Genomic DNA, 18,795 nt, shown 5'->3' with positions numbered 1-18,795 from the left:
ATACTAATGTCAGCTGTATAATGGATCCAAGCCTACATTGAAGTTTGAAATATTGTTCTTATCCAAAAAAATTTCTATGTAAAGTATTTGGAAATCTTACTTCTGATCCTGATCAGATTAAAAAGTACCCATTCTGTGCTGGACATGGATTTGGCAGAGACCAAATCCATCAAGAAATCAAAAATCCAGCAGCAAAGAAAATATTTGTTAAAACCACTTTTTTTTTGCAGAAGATAGTTGCCGTGTTCTATCATGTAAATGAGCAGCAGTACAGCCAGATACTTTGACAGCTCCTGTAAAAGATAAGTATATACTACAAGTGAGGAGTTAGGGTAGTGGTTGTTTGAGGGATTAGAGTGCCAGGTGGGTAGGGTGACTGTAAGATGTAGGAGCAGAAGTAGACCATTCAGACCAATCAGCGTATTCCACCATTCAAGAAATCATGGATGATGTGATAAACCTCATTTCTACTTTCTTGCCTTTTCTCCATAATCACTGACTCCCCAATTCATCAAAAATCTGTGTATCTCAACCTTGAATACCCTAATGACACAGCCTCTATAGGAAAGAATTCCACAGATTCACTACCCCAAGAGATGAAATTCCTCCTGAGTTCTTTCTTAATTGGGCAGCCCCCACTCTGAGATTATGCCTGACATTCTCCCATAAGTGAAAACAACCTCTCCACCTCTACTCTATCAAGCCCCATAAGAATCTATTATGTTTCAATAAGGTCACCTCTCATTCTTCTTAAATCCAAGGAATACAAGCCAAATCTGCTGAATATATCCTGATTTAAAAATCCTTCTACCGGGAAAGAATGAAATATACATTCTCTGGGTTTCCTCAAATATCAGTATATCTTTCCTTGCATATTGGACCAGAGCTGTTCATAGCATTCTAGAGCTAAGGCCTTATACAGTTTTAGCAAGGCTTCCCTATTTTATACTATATTTGAAATAAAGACCAACATTCAAGCTAATTTCTGTATTAGCTGCAAAATCTACATGCTAGCTTTTTACGATATATGCACAAAGACCCATAAGTCCATCTGTGCTGCAGTTTTCTGCAGTCTTTCACCATTTAAGTTATATTTATCTCCTCTATGCTTCCTGCCAGAGTGGAAAACCTCAAATTTTCCCACATAATATTCCATTTGCCAACCTTTGTCCTCACACCTAACCTGTCTATCTCACCCTGCAGAATCTTAGTATCATCCTCACCATTTGCCTTCTCATGTGTTTTTCTGTCATCCACAAATTTGACAATAATAACATATCCATGTCCATCATCCAAATCAATAGTGTAGGAAAGGATAGGAAGAGTAGCACAAAGCATACATAATAATGAAGTGTCAACCTGATGAAGCTATACAACAGGACTACAGTCATAGAGCTATATAGCATGGAAACAGACCCGTCAGTTGAACTCATCCATGCCGACTAGATATCCTAATAAATGTAGTCCCATTTGCCAGCATTTGACCCACATCCTCTAAACCCTTCCATATTCAAATATCTATCGAGATACCTTTTAAATGTTGTAATTGTATCAGTCTCTACTACTTCCTCTGGCAGCTCATTCCATACACGCACCGCCTCTGCATGAAAATGTTACCCCATAGGTCCCTTTTAAATCCTTCCCCTCTCACCTTAAAACTAGGCCCTCTGGTTTTGTACTCCCCCCTCTCCCCCATCCCAGGGAAAAGACCTTGGCTATTCACTCTATCCATGCCCTTCATGATTTTCTAAACCTCTAAAGTCACCCCTCAGCCTCTGACACTCCAGGAAAAATAGCTCCAGCCTATTCAATCTATCCCGAGAGTTCAAACCTTCCAAACCTCGCAACAGCGTTGTGAATCTTTTCTGAACTCATTCAAGTTTCACAACATCCTTTCTATAGCAGGGAGACCAGAATTGCATGCAGTATTCCAAAAGTGGCATAACCAATGTTCTGTATAACCACGGCATGATCACCCAACTCCTATAGTCAATGTACTGACTAATAAAGGCAAGCATACTAAATACCTTCTTCACTAACTTGTCTACCTGTGACTCTACTTTCAAGGAGCTATGAACCTGCATTCCAAGGTTTCTTTGTTCAACAACACTCTCCAGGACCGTACCGTTAAGGATACAAGTCCTGCCCTGGTTTGCCTTTCCAAAACGCAGCAACTCACATTTATCGAAGTTAAACTCATTCTGCCACTCCTCAGCTCATTGGCTCATCTGATCAAGATCTGCATTGTACGCTCAGGTAACCTTATTCACTATCCATGACATCTCCAATTTTGGTGTAATCTGCAAACTTACTAACCATTCCTCCTATGTTCATATCCAAATCATTTAAATAAATGATGAAAAGCAGTGACCCAGCAACATTCCTTGTGGCACACTGCTGGTCACAGGCCTCCAGTCTGAAAAGCAACTCTCCACCACACCCTCTGTCTTCTACCTTCGAGCCATTTCCATATCAAAATAGCTAGTTCGTCCTTGACATGCTACTTGAGCATCAAGCAGCATAAACAGCAAGTGATGGAATAAAGCAATTCCACAAGACAGGTCAGACCAAAGCTCTGCAGTCCTGCTACATCCAGTTGCGAATAGTAGTTAGCAATTAGACTAGGCCACTTTTGGAATACTGCATGCAATTCTAGTCTCCTTTCTATCAGAAGAATGTTATGAAACTTGAAAGGGTTCAGAAAAGATGAACGAAGATGTTGCCAGGGTTGGAGGATTTGAGATATAGGGAGAGGCTGAATAGTCTGGGTATGTTTTCCCTGGAGTGTCGAAGGCTGAGGGGTGATCTTATTGAGGTTTGTAAAATTATGAGGGGCCTGGATAGGAGAGCTAGACACCTGGGGTGGGGGAGTCCAGAACTAGAGGGCATAGGTTTGGGGTGAGAGGGTAAACATATAAAAGGAACCAATGGGCAACTTTTTCACCCAGAGGGTGGTACGTGTATGGAATGAGTTTCTACAGGAAGCCGTGGAGGCTGGTACAATTACAGAATTTTTAAGAATCCCTTGTGGAAAATGGCCCTTCAGCTCAACAAATCCACACCGACCATCCAAAGAGTAACCCAGCCAGACCAATACTCCTGACTAATGCACCTAACCTATACACCCCTGAAGACAATGGGCAATTTAGCATGGCCAATTCACCTAAACTGCACATCTTCGGACTGTGAGAGGAAGCTGGAGCACCCGAAGGAAATCCATGCAGAAATGGGGAGAATGTGCAAACTCCACACAGTCGCCTGAGGTTGGAATTGAACACAGGTCCCTGGCTCTGTGAGGCAGCAGTGCAAACCACTGAGCCACCGTGCCGCTCCATGGTGGAGGCTGCTATATTTAAAACATTTTGCATCAGTATTTACTGTGGAAAAGGGCATGGAAGATATAGAATGTAGGGAAATAGATGGTGACATCTTAAAAAATGTCCATATTACAGAGGAGGAAGTGCTGGATCTCTTGAAACGCATAAAAGTGGATAAATCCCCAGGACCTGACCAGGTCAGAGTATTGAGTACAGGAGTTGGGAGGTCATGTTGAGGCTGTACCAGTCATTGGTTAGGCCACTGTTGGAATACCGTGTACAACTCTGGTCTCCTTCCTATCGGAAAGATGTTGTTAAACTTGAAAGGGTTCAGGAAAGATTTACAAAGATGTTGCCAGGATTGGAGCATTTGAGCTATAGGGAGAGGTTGAATAGGCGAGGATTGTTTTCCCTGGAGTGTCAGAGGCTGAGGGGTGACCTTATAGAGGTTTATAAAATCATGAGGGGCATGAATAGGATAAATAGACAATGTTTTTCACTGAGTTGGCGGAGTCCAGAACTAGAGGGCATAGGTTTAGGGTGAGAGGGGAATGATATAAAAAAATCTAAGGGGTAACCTTTTCACTCAGAAGGTGGAATGTGTATGGAATGAGCTGCCAGGGGAAGTGGTGGAGGCTAGTGCAATTGCAACATTTAAAAGGCATCTGGATGGGTATATGTATAGCAAGGGTTTGGAGGGATGGGGCCAGACGTTGGCAGGTGGGACTAGATTGGGTTGGGATATCTGGTCGGCATGGACAAGTTGGACCGTAGGGTCTATTTCTGTGCTGTACATCTCTATGACTTTATTTAAAAGGCATCTGGATGGGTATACGAATAGGAAGGGTTTGAGGGATATGGGCCAAGTGCTGGCAAATGGGACTAGCTTAGTTTAGAATATCTGGTCAGCATGGGTGGGTTGGACTGAAGGGTCTGGTTCCATGCTGTACATCTCAAAGACGCTATTAGCTCCCTCGGGAAGGTGGCTTCATAAACATTCTCATCCTCAATAATGGGGGAGCCCAGCACACTAGTGCAAAGATAAGGTTAAAGGAGTCACAACAATTTTGAGCTAAAAATGCCAAATTGATGATCCATCTCAACCTCCCCCAGAGAATCATGGATGCTAATCTTCAGCCAGTTTGATTCACTCCATGTCATATCAAGAAATAGTTGGAGGTACTGAATACTATAAAGGCTTTGATCATCGCCAACATTCTAGCAATAGCACTGAAGACCTATGCTTCAGAACGTGTTGCATCCCTAGCTTAGCTGATCACCTGTACAATCACCGATATATTGGAAATAATTGTGGCCCAGATTGCTGTGGCACTCCACTAGTTTCAGGTTGGCAACCTGAAAATGCTCTTATATCCCAACTTAGTATTTTGTTAGTTGTAAACTTCTCTATCCATGCTAACACACTAACCGCGAAACAATGGTCTCATCTTAAGTAGCCTTGTGTGAAATACCTTATTAAACTCCTTCAGAAAATCCAAATATATTCCACCTACAGGTTTCCCTTTATTTATCCTACTGGACATATTTCAAAGAATTATAATAAATTTGCCAGGTATTATGCATTTCTAAATGCCCTGTTATCATTTACTTTTAATAGACCCACTGTATCCCAGTGAATGATGTTGAGATAATTGAACTTAGTTACCCATTTTCTATCTCCCTTTCTTTTTGAATACCGATGTTACATTGGCAGTTTTTCAATTTTCTGAGACTTTACTAGAGTCTAATGGTTCTTGCAAGATCACCTCTGTAGCCAGTCTTTTTTTTTAATATCCATCAGGTTCAGGAGACCTATTGGCCTTTAGCCCAATTAGTTTTGTGAGTAGATCTTCTCTCAAGATATTTCTTCTATTTCGCCTGCCTTTTGCCTCTTGATTATTTCACATTTTTTAGAATTCTATTTGTGTCTTCTACCACAAAGTCTGATAAAAAGTATTGATTCGATTTCTCTAAAATTCATTTCCTGATTCCCCATTATTATTTCCCAAATCACATTCACTAAGGGGCCAATGTTCACTTTGATACCTCTTTTCCTTTTTTAAAGAAGCTCTTCCTGTGTTTTGTTTTGTATTGCCTGCCAGTTTACCCTCAGAGGTCTATTTTCTCCCTTTTTTGTGATCTCTTATTGGGTTTATAAAACTTTCCCAATATTCTGGTGAATGAACAACTCTTGCCACATTTTTTTTCTTTCAATTTGATGCTATCCTTAAATTCCTTAGTTAACAATGGTTCATTCATCGAGGTAAAAACAATGACTGCAGATGCTGGAAACCAGAATCTGGATTAGTGGTGCTGGAAGAGCACAGCAGTTCAGGCAGCATCCAAGTAGCTTCTAAATCGACATTTCGGGCAAAAGCCCTTCATCAGGAATAAAGGCAGTGAGCCTGAAGCGTGGAGAGATAAGCTAGAGGAGGGTGGGGGTGGGGAGAAAGTAGCATAGAGTACAATGGGTGAGTGGGGGAGGAGATGAAGGTGATAGGTCAAGGAGGAGAGGGTGGAGTGGATAGGTGGAAAAGAAGATAGGCAGGTAGGACAAGTCCGGACAAGTCAAAGGGACATGGCTACTGAGCTGGAAGTTTAGAACTAGGGTGAGGTGGCCGAGACACCACCCACGCCCTCCACTTCCTCCAAGACTTCCGTTTCCCTGGCCCCCAACGCCTCATCTTCACCATGGATATCCAATTCCTCTACACCTCCATCCGCCCTGACCAGGGCCTCCAAGCCCTCCGTTTTTTCCTCTCCAGACATCCCCAACAGTACCCTTCCATCAACACTCTCATTCGTTTGGCTGACCTGGTCCTCACCCTTAACAATTTCTCCTTTGAATCCTCCCACTTCCTCCAGACCAAAGGAGTAGCCATGGGCACATGTATGGGCCCCAGCTATGCCTGTCTCTTTGTTGGCTACGTAGAGCAGTTGATCTTCCATAATTACACCGGCACCACTCCCCACCTCTTCCTCCGCTACATTGATGACTGCATTGGCGCCACCTTGTGCTCCCGCGAGGAGGTTGAGCAATTCATCAACTTCACCAACACATTCCACCCTGACCTTAAATTTACCTGGACCATCTCTGACACCACCCTCCCCTTCCTGGACCTCTCCATCTCCATTAATGACGACTGACTTGACACTGACATTTTTTACAAACCCACCGACTCCTACAGCTACCTGGATTACACCTCTTCCCACCCCACCTCTTGCAAAAATGCCATCCCGTATTCCTAATTCCTCCACCTCCGCCAGATCTGCTCCCAGGAGGACCACTTCCACCACAGAACACACCAGATGGCCTCCTTCTGTAGAGACCGCAATTTCCCTTCCCACGTAGTTAAAGATGCCCTCCAACGCATCTCGTCCACATCCCGCACCTCCGCCCTCAGACCCCACCCCTCCAACCGTAACAAGGACAGAACGCCCCTGGTGCTCACCTTCCACCCTACCAACCTTCGCATAAACCAAACCATCCGCCGACATTTCCGCCACCTCCAAACAGACCCCACTACCTGGGATATATTTCCCTCCCCACCCCTTTCCGCCTTCCGCAAAGACCGTTCCCTCCGCGACTACCTGGTCAGGTCCACGCACCTTAACAACCCACCCTCCAATCCTGGCACTTTCCCCTGCTACCGCAGGAACTGTAAAACCTGTGCCCACACCTCCTCCCTCACCACTATCCAAGGCCCTAAAGGAGCCTTCCACATCCATCAAAGTTTTACTTGCACATCCACTAACATCATTTATTGTATCCGTTGCTCCTAATGCGGTCTCCTCTACTCTGGGGAGACTGGGCGCCTCCTAGCAGAGCACTTTAGGGAACATCTCCGGGACACCCGCACCAATCAACCACACCGCCCCGTGGCCCAACATTTCAACTCCCCCTCCCACTCTGCCATGGACATGGAGGTCCTGGGCCTCCTTCACCGCCGCTCCCTCACCACCAGACGCCTGGAGGAAGAACGTCTCATCTTCCACCTCGGAACACTTCAACCCCAGGGCATCAATGTGGACTTCAACAGTTTCCTCATTTCCCCTTCCCCCACCTCACCCTAGTTCCAAACTTCCAGCTCAGTAACTGTCCCTTTGACTTGTCCGGACTTGTCCTACCTGCCTATCTTCTTTTCCACCTATGCACTCCACCCTCTCCTCCTTGACCTATCACCTTCATCTCCTCCCCCACTCACCCATTGTACTCTATGCTACTTTCTCCCCACCCCCACCCTCCTCTAGCTTATCTCTCCACGCTTCAGGCTCACTGCCTTTATTCCTGATGAAGGGCTTTTGCCCGAAACGTCGATTTCGAAGCTACTTGGATGCTGCCTGAACTGCTGTGCTCTTCCAGCACCACTAATCCAGATAATGGTTCATTCATCTCCTTGCAAAAATCCTTTTTACTGACTGTGCTGCACCTTTATGACACTCAAGAATTATTTTCTTAAGATGGTATCATTTCTGATCACCCTGCGAAACTCCTTTCCTCATCCACACCAGCCAACCTTGCCCTCATTCCTTTGTAAACTGCCCTTTCTTAAGTTAGTTAATTGTTTCCCACCCATGTTTCTCACACTCTGAATAAATGTTGTGACGATGCTGTGACATTAAGAAATTACTATATTTTTTTTAAGAGAGGTTGTAAGAGAGATAGCAAACTGGCTACTTAAGACCATTTGAGTAAACAGTTTAGGAGGTTAGCAAGATTTGAGAAGATTTGTAGCTCAGATTGAGGTTCTGGATGTAGGTTTGCTCGCTGAGCTGGAAGGTTTGTTTTCAGACATTTCATCACTATACTAGGGCACATCATCAGTGAGCCTCTGGATGAAGCACTGGTGGCACTTAGACCTCTACCACATTTTCGCTTGATGTTTTTTTACCTCCTGGATGGGAGAACTGCATGTGAGAATCTATGTCTAAATACTCCTTTTTGCCAAGGGGTAAATTTATGGGATGTTATTGTAGCCCACAAACCCACCAACAAACTAGTCACCAAGATACATGAACATCAACTAGCCACAAAAAGCCATGATCCTCTCTAACTAGTATCTTTACATACAGATGAGGAAGGACACCATTTCGACTGGGACAACCAATCCATCTAGGACAAGCCAAATAGAGACATGCGTGAGAATTCCTAGAAGCATGGCATTCCAACCAAAACTCTATCAACAAACACCTTGACTTGGATCCCATTTACCACCCTGAGAAAAAGATCAGGAAATGACAACACCACCGGAAATGACATCACTAACCCAAGGAAATCTAAACACATAAATAAAAAGCGGGCCATACCGTCACTGATGATGCTGCACACTATGGTAACGAAACATCTGAAAATGAACCTTCCAGCTCAGCGAGCAAACCTACATCCAGCTTGGGAGGTTTTGAGGTTTTTTTTTTAAACAGCCTGAATGGGTGAGGCCCACAGATCAGGATTTCTGGGTTTTTTTGGATGAGCTTTAAGCAGAAACTTTTGGGGTATCAGTGAATGTCTCCTGACTACCACACTCTTTGAATTTTCTCTTGATGTTTTTTTACCTCCTAGATGGGAGAACTGCATGTGAGAATCTGTATCTAAATGTTCCTTTTTGCCAAGGGGTGAAGTTATGGGATGTTATTGTGTTGAAACAGTTAATTAGTAATAGTCACTGTATCTATTATTCTGGTAAGTTTTCCAGTAGAGTTAAGTTATTCTAAATTCCTTTTTCTTTGGTTGTATTTTAACTACAGTGTTTAAATTAATTGTGTTTTGCTTAACATCAGGTAATTTGACCAGTCAAATTGCATCTGGAACACAGCACTTTATATTTGCCTTTAAAAAAAAAAGAAAATGTTAAGGTCTAGGGTACCTTCTTAAACTATTTCGAGGGGGGTTGGTCTGGTCCATTGTAATATTGAATTCTACCATTTTTTTTGTTTCCATTGGGATATTTTACTCTGTGATCACTTATTAAACCTATCCCATTACACATGATAAAAAAAAACAGAGGTTGATCTGTGGTTGGATCCACACACACCTATCAGGAAATTGCCCTGAATACATTACAATTCCCTCTCATAGCTAACTCTGCCAATTTGACTTTCCTAATCTATGTGACATTTAAAGTCATGCGTGGTTATGTACTGCCTATTTGACATACCCTCCCTATCTTGTGATTTATTCTCTGTGATTCAGTACAGATACTGTTAAGGGGTCTTTGGTCTCCTTCCCCTTGTTACTTACCGTACCCACAAGGATTGTACCTCTTCTAATCTAAGTTCATTTCTTCCAATCAATCGGATTTCATCTCAGACCACGAAGGTACCCCATTACCCTTTCCTTTTGTTTGTCCTTTTGAGTATTTAGTTCCCAGCTTTGATCTCCTTATAATAATGCCTTTATAATCTCTACAAGATCATATCCATTAACTCTTATTTATTTGGTTCCAGGTGCAGTCAGAGAATGCCTTTGGTAGGCCAGTGTTGGAATGGTGGTATTGGATCTAATAAGAGGGGTAAATATCACATGTATGATGGGGAGGTGGGTGGCTTGGACATAGATGTCAAGTCTGGCAGGATGGGGGAGGGTTTTGTTTGTCACAGTGGTAGGTGGGAAATGTGTTCGGTCAGCTAACGGAGGTATCAGGTCCCATGAAGAATGTGTGTCCATGTGAACCAAAGGGCAGCATGTGGCACTGTGGTTACCACTGATGCCTGACAGTACCAGGGACCCAAATTCAATTTCACCCTCTCGTGACTGCCTGTGTGGAATTAGCATATTCTCCCATGTCTGTATGGGTTTCCACCAGGTGATCCAGTTTCCTCCCACAGTCCAAAGATGTGCAAGTTAGGTGGATTTGCCATGCTAAGTTGCCCATTGCATCCAGACATGTGCAGGTTAGGTGAATTAACCATGGGAAATGTAAGGTTACTGTGATAGAGTAGGGAGCTGGGTCTGGGTGGGATGCTCTTTGGAGGGCCTGCCTGGACTCAATGGCCTGAAAGGCCTGCTTTCAAATTGTAGGGATTTGATGATTCTATGACGTGCAACTCCAGTCTAGGTGGCTCCAATGATTCAGTACCTATCCAAATGTCTGGGCCATTGTGTACATGTTCTACTGAGTTGAAACTCAAGACTTGACTATTCAACTCCTGGCTAAGCTCCCATTGCCATAAACATATTATCTACATCCTACTTCAGATCAAATCCTTTTATGCATCACTGCTGCCCTTGCTAAGTGGGACTTGGTCTGCAGTAGCTCCCAGTTGAAAATGCTTCAATGTTAAAATTCTATCCTTATTCGCCAATGCATCCGTGGCCCTACCTCTTTCTATCCTTTTAATGTCCTCCAGCCCTCCACAATATCTGCATTCCTCCAACTATTGGCTCTTGCATATTACCAATTTCAATTTCTATATCATTAGCAACCAGCCTACAGTAGCTAAGGCTGTGGAGCACTGGAAATCCCTTCCAAAATCTCTCTTTTTCTAACTTACAAGATACTCGTTAAAACTTTAACCAAGTTTTTGGTTATCTGCCCAAACATTTCCTTATATGGCTTGATAAATTTTGCTTAATAACACTCCTACGAATTACTTTCAGGCATTTTACCATATTAAAACTGCTAATATAAATGCATGTTGCTGCTGAAGCATTCCATGTTAAACATTATTGTAACCAACTAGAATATAGGAAGAATGGAACCTGACAGCTATCAGCTTGGAAAATGTCCTGAAATGAAGCCTAAATTTTATGTGTTGCTTCAAATAATGACTTAAAAATGACTGTTTAAACAAAATTGGAATTCATCACACAGGTTAAAGACCAAACATTTAACAGACTTGATAAAAATTCAATACATCCAGATTTCAATTCACAAAGCCGTGCGCAGATCCAAAACTGAATTCAAATGGAATTGTTCCATCTATAACCAAGAAAAGCTTAGATGTGAATATCATGCACATTGTCGAAACTATGACCTGAATCTGTCAGATTAGAGCTACTGTTATCTCAAAAATAATGGTCAAAATTAATTCTTCATTCCATTATTACACAACATGTTATCTGGTATCTTAATTTAATACTGTATCACTACAAAATGATTCTATTTATATGTAAATTTCAAATCAGAAGTTTTAATCATGCACCCCATATCAGAAGTTAGCCAAGCAACATATATTCTTAAATTAGTTTCGTGTAACTCATATCTATATAAATATATTAGTCAATTTTGAGTTTGGTGATGAATGTCGTTGCTGGGAAAATGGAAAGTGTTCCATTTATTCTCTTGTCAGCCAACATCAAGCAATCCCAGAATTGTTAAAATTCTCCAAGCATGAAAAAAAATAAGGTCATTCAGCCCCTCAAGGCTGATCCACTACTCAAGTAGATTATGGCTAATTGATACCACAATGCCACTGAATAGATTTTATTTCATATCTTAGTATCTCTACCAAATAAAAATCTGTTAATGCAAATCTTGAAAGCTCTAAATGTCCCAGCATCCAAAAGGGGTTAGAGAGTTCCAACATTCCTTTCAATCAATCTCATCAATATCTCTTATCCCTCATTGAAGAAGAGAATTATCCATTGTACCACAATGTCAAACTCAACTCAAAGTGGTGGACCCATCTGACATCCTGACACTGGGCAGAGGTCAAATGCAACAAAAGTTATTTGGATACACTGGGATAGAATGGTATGTATTTTTTTTCTGTTTATTGGTCATAAAAACATAGGCACAACATACTTTCATTTCTGGACACAAAGTTCTGCATTGGTAGCATGACAGTCTGATGTCATAATTGTTTTCACAGCCCTGCAAAACGGCTGAAAATAGCATTTGATCAATTTGAATATGCAAGAACTTTTGTCTTTTTCAAGTCTGTTCAAAGACAACTAAGTGGAGCACATGTCACGCAAGTTCCAAAGAGTTAAACCATTTCTAAAAGACCTGTGACATTTTTATTTCACATAATCATCGTATTGAAATGAAGGGGCAGAAAGACATCAATTATCTGCAAGTCTTCAATGACTCACAGGTGATTTTATGCTGTTGACCTATAACCAACAGAACCAGGTTGGAATTGCTAAAATCAATTCACACAGGGTATCTATGGCTGGATGTAGAGAAAGATCCTGATCCTACTCCACTGGGCTTAATTCAAATATGAACCTAGCAATGAAAGGAAGTGTGCTAATTAAAGTTTAATTAATCACCAAGTCTCACTCTGAGACCTGTTGCAAGTTTTTCAAAGAATTGTTAATTTATTTTATTATAGTACAGTTTAAAGTGCTCACAAGATACTGGCTTTGAATCTTCTAAACAGCTGTCCAATAGAGGTATCTATAACTTGTTGATTTTTAAGATTGATATTCAGTCTAAATGCAAGATTTCTCCAACAACTGATTTAACATTCTGCTTTGCACACTGGTGCAACAGCACGTTAAAACTAAAATGTTGGCAACCCAACAGCGCTGACATCATCAAAACTGCAGCTGTAAAATTAACAATAGGACCTTGGAGAAACAGCATGATTTGAACCTTGAAAAGAATATCAGAAGCCATAGGCAGAGTTTAAAGATAGTTTCTACCATCAGCTCCCCTTGGAGCTTTGCTCATTTAGAACAACGGAATTCATAATTAAAGCACTTTGGTTTCAGGGCTTTGTCTATTGAATATGATTACTATTATAGTTATGCCCCTCATAAGGTAAAGTTCAAGAAGCATGATTAAAAAAAAGCACCTGTGCTAAGATGCAGCAACATCCTTACCACAGTGAGAATATATGTCTCACTGTTTTGTACTGTTATTCATCAAGATATAGAACCGTAGACGCTAGGAGAGGAGGAGGCCATTCAATTCTTCAAGCCTGCTCCGTCAATCATCACCATCATGGCTGATCGTCCAACTCAATTGCCTAATCCTACTTTCTGCCCATAATCTTTGATCCCATTCGCCCCAAGAAGTATACCTAATTGCCTCTTGAACACATTCAATGTTTTGGCATCAACTCCTTCCTGTGGTAATGAATTCCACAGGCTCACCACTCCTTGAGTGAAGAAATGTCTCCCTATCTCCACCTTAAATTGCCGACACAGAATCCTTAGACTGTGACCCCTCGGTTCTGAACACACCCATCATCAGGAACATCGTCCCTGCATATACCCTGTCTAGTCCTGTTAGAATTTTATAAGTCTCTATAAGATCACCCTCATTCATCTAAACTCCAGCGAAAACAATCCTAACCCAGTCAATCTCTCCTCATACCTCAGTCTCGCCATCCCCGGGATCAGTCGAAGAAACCTTCCCTGCACTCCGTTGAGAGCAAGGACATCCTTCCTCAGAAACGGACACCAAAACTGCACACAATATTCCAGGTGGCCTCACCAAGGTCCTGTATAACTACAACAACACATCCCTGCTCCTGTACTCGAAACCTCTCACAATTAAGGCCAACATACCATTTGCCTTCTTTGCATGCTTACCTTCAGCGACTGGTGGACAAGGACACCCAGGCCCTGCTGCACACTCCCCTCTCTCAATGTACAGCCATCCAGGTAGTAACTTGCCTTCTTACTTTTGCTTCCAAAGTGAATAGCTTCACATGTACCCAAATTATACTGCATCTGCCAACCTGTCCACATCATGCTGAAGGATCATTGATCATCATAGAATCCCTATAGTGTGGAAACAGGTCATTTGGCCCAAGTCCACACCAACCCTCCAAAGAGCAACCCACCGAGAACCATTCCCCTCCCTTATTACTCTACATTTCCCCTGACTAATACACCTAACCTACACATCCCTGAGCACTGTGGGTAATTTAGCATGGCTAATTCACCTAGCCTGCACATCTTTGGACTCTGGGGCGAAACTGGAGCACCCAGAGAAAACCCACGCAGACACGGGGAGAATGTGCAAACTCCACTCAGACAGTCAACCAAGGCTGGAATCGAACCTGGGTCCCTGGCACTGTGAGGCAGCAGTGCTAACCACTGAGTCACCATGCTGAAGATCTCTGCATCCTCGTCACAGTTCACCCTCCCACCCAACTTGGTATCTGCGAACTTTGAGATGTTACATTTTGTCCTCTCATCCATATGTATTGTGAATAGCTGAGGTCCCAGCACCAAAGCCTGTGGTACCCCACTTTGAAAAAGACCCACTAATTTCTCTTCTTTGTTTCCTCTCTGCTAACCAATTTTCTATCCATCTCAATACACTTTCCCTAATTCCATGTACTTTAATCTTGCACAATAATCTCTTATGCGGGACTTTCCGAAAGTCCAAGTATACCACATCGACTGACTCCCCCTTGTCAACTCTACTCATTTCATCTTCATCTTTCATTTGTCAAGCATGATTTCCCCTCCATATGTCCATGCTGACCCTACCTGAGCCTGCCACCACTTTCTACATGCTCTGCATAAAATTCTTGATAATGGATTCAAGAATTTTCCTCACTACCAATATTGGGCTTACTGGTCTATAATTCCATGTTTTCTCTCTACCTCCCTTTTTGAACACTGGAGTGACATTAGCTATCCTTCAATCTGCAGGGACTGTTCCAGAGTCTATAGAATCCTGGAAGGTGACCACCAGTGCATCCATTAATTGTCAAACTATTTCCTTAAGTATGCTGGGACGTAGATTATCATGCCCTGGGGATTCATCAGTCTTCAATCCCATCAATTTTGCTAGCACCATTTCTCTACTAATATTGATCTCCCTCAGTTCTTTACTCTCACTAAATCTTGCATCTCCAACATTTCTGATATCTGATTTGTGTCCTCTTTTGTGAAGACAGAACCACAAAGTATGTATTCAGTTGCTCGGTCATTTCTTTGTCCCCTATTATATATTCCCCCGATTCTGTCTTTGTAGGAGCCCTACATTTATCTTCACCAATCTCTTTCTCTTCATGCACCTGTAGAAACTCTGACTGTCAGTCTTTATGTTCCCTGTAAGCTTACTTTCGTATATGTAGGTACAACAAAACTACAGAAAATTCCTAAAAATCTGATTACCTTAATCATTTTATTGGAATCAGTAGAAACATACTTCAAAGTGGGTTAATTTTCATATTTTAGATTTCAAACAATACAAATATCAAAGCTTTGATACTTCAAGAATTTCAAATTTGATACACTCCCAGTGTTAAATAGAATATAGATTTAATTTCAATCATAATTAGATAATTTCATAAAATAATTAAGAATTAATTCATAAGTATTTTAATTCATACATAGTTAAGTAATGATGTGCTTAAATAAGTAATCATCTTAAAACACCAGTGAGTCCTAATTTTATAACCTGTGTCAGTCAAACACTAACACCATAACCACTGAGCTATTTGTTTTAAAATATTCATTAGAAGGATGAATATGGACAAGTGAAAGATCCTTTTTTTATTATCCTTGTTCAGCATGGGGACTGCATACAGACATCAAAAGCATGCAACTGTTGGGCCAATGTTTACAAAAGAAAAACAACACTTGAACTATGCCTTCTCTACTTGTTCTCCTGCAGTTTGGTCAAGTTACAAGTTTTGATTCCAGTACCACAGGGACTGTGCAGGTGGGGACAGAATGGGTGAGGGTAGGTGGGGAAACAAGTATCAATTCCTAAAGAAAAGTTGACGAATGTTGGATTGAATAAAGTCTGGAGCCTGCATAATATTGGATGTTAAACGCTATTCCGATGTAGTCTTACAAAAGAGTTTCATTGTTACGATGAGGTAATTACACAAGTAATCCAGAGACTAAATTAATTGTTCTGCTCTGGGTGTTTAGCAGCACAGAGGCCCTATGAGTAAGAAGAGTGACAGCATCTTCATGCACTTGCTGGGCTTGTTCCCCATCCTGCATCCTCCTGGGTACCACTCTCCTCCTCCTCCTCCTCCTCCTCCTTCAAACTCACCTACCCTGAGGCCCGGAGCCTTCAGCCGCGTTTCCCCCTTCAGTGCCGGGACTGCGGGCCGAGAGAGCCCCGCCGCTGGTCGCCTCTCCAATGCCCGGCCCTTTAATGCCCAACTCTACCACTCGGAGAAACCTCGCATCCGTCGCTATGGAGGTGGCGGCCGCAGCAACGGAGCAGCCGCCCGTCCGTTCACCAACAAGACGGCGTCAAGGAGGAAAGAGGTGACGCTGGCACTGAGGGGGGAACACACTGTGATGGGGAGTGGGGGTAGGTTTCACAGCGCCATCTACAGCCTCGGCGCGCCAGTGCTTATTCTCAAGACTATTTCTGACCACTTTGGACATCTGCCTTCCCAGGAGGTGGTGACCGTGAGAGTTCCTACAGTGCAGGCTCCTAAATCACAATCTGCCAAATAAGGAGAAATTAGTTACGGTTCATCTCATGGCAGCAAGGAAGACAGCAAACCAAAAATATCAGAGTTCTCAGATGACGAAACCAAGAACTGCTGGAAATCTGTAATAGAAACCGCTGGAGAAAGTCAGCAGCTCTGGCAGCTTCTGTGAAAAGAAAGCAGTTCTGATGAATGTCACGGACCCGAGACATTGTCTTCGCTTTCTCACCACAGATGCTGCCAGACCTGCCAAGGGTACGTGATGTCTCTGATCGTGTTTTCCGGGTCCTTAAGGGGGAGGGGGAGCAGCCTGAAGTCGTGGTCCACATTGGCATCAACGACATAGGTAGGAAGAGGGATGAGGGTGTTAGGCAGGCTTTCAGGGATCTAGGTTGGAAGCTCAGAGTTAGAACAGAGTTGTTGTCTCTGGTTTGTTACCCGTGCCACGTGATGGAGAGTCGAGGAATAGAGAGAGAGAGCAGTTAAATGCATGGCTACAGGGATGGTGCAGGAGGGAGGGATTTCGGTACTTGGATAACTGGGTTCTTTCTGGGAAAGGTGGGACCTCTATAAACAGGATGGCCTACACCTGAACCTGAGGGGCACCAGTATCCTTGGGGGCAGGTTTGCTAGTGCTCTTTGGGGGGGTTTAAACTAACTCTGCAGGGACATGGGAACCTAGACTGTAGCTTTAGGGTGCAGGACCTGGAGTGTAGCGAGGTTAGGAACATGGCATCAATCTTGAAGGAGTGTGCCTGTAAACAAGAAGGTGGCTTGAAGTGTGTATACTTCAATGCGAGAAGTATACGAAATAAGGTAGGTGAACTTGCAGCGTGGGTTGGTACCTGGGACTTCAATGTTGTATCTATTACGGAGACATGGGTAGAACAGGGACAGGATTGGCTGTTGCAAGTTCCAGGGTTTAAATGTTTTAGTAGGGTCAGAGGTGGGGGTAAAAGAGGGGGAGGTGTGGCATTGCTTGTCAAAGATAGTATTACAGCGGTGGAAAGAACAATGGATGAAGACTCGCCATCTGAGGTAGTTTGGGCTGAGGTTAGAAATAGGAAAGGTGAGGTCACCCTGTTAGGAGTTTTCTACAGGCCTCCTAATAGTCCTAGAGACGTAGAAGAAAGGATTGCGAGGATGATTCAGGAGAAGAGTGAAAGTAATAGGGTGGTTGTTGTGGGAGACTTTAACTTTACAGATATTGACTGGGAAAGCTATAGCTCGAGTACGTTAGATGGGTCGGTGTTTGTCCAATGTGTGCAGGAGGGTTTCCTGACACAATATGTAGACAGGCCAACAAGAGGTGAGGCCATACTGTATTTGGTTCTGGGTAACGAACCAGGCCAGGTGTTAGAATTGGAGGTAGGTGAGCACTTTGGGGACAGTGACCACAATTCGGTGACTTTTACTCGAGTGATGGAGAGGGATAAGTGTGCACTGCAGGGCAAGAGTTATAGCTGGGGGCAGGGAAATTATGATACGGTGAGGCACGACTTAGAATGCGTGGCTTGGAAAAGTAGGCTTCAAGGGAAGGGCGCAATTGATATGTGGAGCTAGTTCAAGGAGCAACTATTGAGTGTCCTTGACAAGTATGTACCTGTCAGGCAGGGAGGAAAGGGTCGTGTGAGGGAGCCGTAGTTTAATAAGGAATTGAAATCCCTTGTTAAAGGAAAGAGGGCGGCCTATGTAAAGATGAGGCATGAAGGTTCAATTGGGGCAATTGAGAGTTATAAGGTAGCCAGGAAGGATCTAAAGAGAGAGCTAACAGCAGCAAGGAGAGGACATGAAAAGTCCTTGGTTGGTAGGATTAGGGAAAACCCAAAGGCTTTCTATAGGTATGTCAGGAATAAAAGAATGACTGGGGTAGGAATAGGTCCAGTCAAGGATAGTAGTGGGAAGTTGTGTGTGGAAGCTGAAGAGATTGGGGAGACACTGAATGAATACTTTTCGTCAGTACTCACTCAGGAACAGGACATTGTTGCCGATGTGAATATTGAGTCACAATTAATTAGAATGGATGGCTTTGAGGTATGTAGGGAAGAGGTTTTGGAAATTCTGGAAAGGGTGAAAATAGATAAGTCCCCTGGGCCTGATGGCATTTATCCTAGGATTCTCTGGGAAGCAAGGGAGGAGATTGCAGAGCCATTGGCCTTGATTTTTATGT

General features: G+C 42.9%; 1 protein-coding gene across 9 annotated transcripts in view; it reads right to left on the bottom strand.

Moving 5' to 3' along the window:
* Nucleotides 1–16,406, bottom strand: part of srrm3 (serine/arginine repetitive matrix 3) — a 779,036-nt gene extending 762,630 nt beyond the window's left edge. For 8 of the 9 annotated variants that reach the window (XR_011963284.1, XM_072589350.1, XM_072589341.1 and 5 more), the window contains exon 1: nucleotides 16,235–16,406. The gene's annotated coding sequence lies outside the window, so the exon portion shown is untranslated. The remainder of the gene's footprint in view (nucleotides 1–16,234) is intronic. The other variant, XM_072589340.1, reaches the window with a different exon arrangement.
* Nucleotides 16,407–18,795: the final 2,389 nt, after the last annotated feature.

Source organism: Chiloscyllium punctatum, chromosome 19 (genome assembly GCF_047496795.1).
Source record: "Chiloscyllium punctatum isolate Juve2018m chromosome 19, sChiPun1.3, whole genome shotgun sequence".
NCBI lineage: Eukaryota > Metazoa > Chordata > Chondrichthyes > Orectolobiformes > Hemiscylliidae > Chiloscyllium > Chiloscyllium punctatum.
This window is presented reverse-complemented; position numbering and strand designations above follow the sequence as displayed.